Below are 2,332 nucleotides of genomic sequence, written 5' to 3'. Positions count from 1 at the left end.
CTTGACCAAGCTCAACTTGTGGAAAGGAATGAATCAGTGAATTGTGGCTACTTGCTATTGTCTAATTCTCTTCACACCAGTTACACATAGACAACCACAACCTTGAAGTGTTGTTACTTAGAATCATGCAACTTGGAAAAGCTGAATGTGTTTGGTCAAAGACAGTATATGATGGGGATGGAAAGGAAGGGAGTGAGAGAAAGAAAGAGTGAGTGGGGAAGGGCAAAGAGAAAACAGAACAGGAAGGAGAGACAGAAACAGGCAACACTAGAGACTCAGTTCAAGTGGTAGAATGCCAGCGATGAGCAAGCAAACTGCATGAGAATTTGAAGCTTTGAGTTCAAGTCCAAGCCTTTAGTTCAAATGTGTTCAAGAACACATTTCCAAACACAATAAAAGACAGACAGAAGATGCCTCTGTTGAACTTGTTACCTCAATCTAAACAAAACTATATTCCATTGCATTAACAGATCTGATTTGGGGGGCAACTAAAGATTTAACAAGCTCTGCTACCAAACCTGGGGGAAGCTTGTTTGTTATTGGTGTGTGTGTGTGTGTGTGTGTGTGTGTGTGTGTGTATGTGTACACATGAAAGTGTTGAAAATCCATCTCCGTGCCTCACACGTGCTTACCCTTTTTCCCAATTATACATCATCAGATTTGTACTGAGAAAAGATTTTAAAAAACACTCTGATTGAGTTATAAAAAGTATAGAAGAGTTGAGCTCTTGTACTCATTATATGTATTCACATTGGTGAGTTTATTTATTTTCTTATGTTACCCCCAAAATAACTTAGTTATTTCTTAAAGTCTTGTTGTTTGTAATGGATTTTGAAAACCTTTATTATGGTCTGTGAAAATTCAATGACAATGCCTGTCAAAGAATAATTTTTTTAATTTAATTTTATTTTGTTGTAAAGGTGCTATACAGAGGGGTTATATAAAGTAAGGTAATGAGTACATTCTTATCCAGCATTGCTACCCACTCATTCATTTTCTCTTGCTATCCCTCCCCCTCGACTCCTCCTCCCCGGCTCCCAAAGGTGTAAAGTTCATTACCAACCTAGTGTCTTATGAGTATCATTGTTGCATTAGTTCACCCTTTGTCCTTGTTTCGCCATTTTGTTATTTCCTTTCCCTTCCCCAAATCAGATAAATATATACAAGACACAGGGTACCAGAATCAAAAATAGTGACTATGGGGGATAAACTAAAAGGAAAAAAGAAAAATAATAAAAAGGAAAAGTGATATAGTTCATTGACAACAAGGTCAACAACAACAACAACAACAAAACCCCTTTTGTTTCCATATCTTGGAGTTCATTGCAATTAGCATCATATTACATGGTAATATGTCATAGCTATTGAGCTATTGTGATCCTCTGGTAGCACTATACTAGATATAGTCTAATTATTACAAATGAGGGGAACCATGGAGCCTATGTTTCTTTGGGCCTGGCTTACTTCACTTAATATGATTTTTTCCAAGTCTTTCCATTTCCTCACTAATGGGGCAATGTCATTCTTTCTGTTGGAGGCATAGAATTCCATCGTGTATATATACCACATATTCTTGATCCTTTCATCTACTGAGGGGCATCTGGGTTGGTTCCATATCTTAGCTATAGTAAATAATGCTGCAGTGAACATAGTTGTGCTGGTAGTTTTAGTATGACCTTGCTTGTCATCATTTGGGTAAATGCCCAAAAGTAGGATTGCTGGGTCTTAGGGTAGTTTTATATTTAGTCTTTTGAGGAACCTCCATACTGCTTTCCAGAGTGGTTGAACTAGTTCGCATTCTCACCAACAATGCATTAGTGTTCCCTTTGGCCACATTCCCACCAGCATCTACTATTATTTGTTTAAAGAATAAATCTTAATTGGATATTTTCCAGGTTTTTTTCTAAATACTCTAAAAATTGCAATAACGTTTTTACTACACAATGCATGAGGAAATATTATAATTTTAATAAAATTTTAAAGAAGTAAATAAATACTATCGTGAATAAAATAGAAAAGAATCACACCAGTAATAACAGTGGCAAGGTGGAAAAGGATCTGTGATAGGATTTTAATGTTTTAGTGTGAATGCATTTCACACGAGATAGAAATATTTAAATGGACTGACAAAACTACGCCAAATACTCTAAAGTAGTTTATAGAATATTTGTTTCAAGTAATCATTAAAATAGTAAATAAATGTTTCTAGAACTAGAGGGATGTACAGAGGGAAGTTGGAGCCAGGAGGAAGGAGAATGAAAGAAAAAAAAAGAAAGAGACAGTACAGGAGAGAGTAGAAAAAGTAGAAACCAGAAAAAAAATAAATCTTTTT

This window comes from Dipodomys ordii, unplaced genomic scaffold, assembly GCF_000151885.1.
Source record: "Dipodomys ordii isolate 6190 unplaced genomic scaffold, Dord_2.0 Scaffold204, whole genome shotgun sequence".
NCBI classification, from domain to species: domain Eukaryota; kingdom Metazoa; phylum Chordata; class Mammalia; order Rodentia; family Heteromyidae; genus Dipodomys; species Dipodomys ordii.
This window is presented reverse-complemented; position numbering follows the sequence as displayed.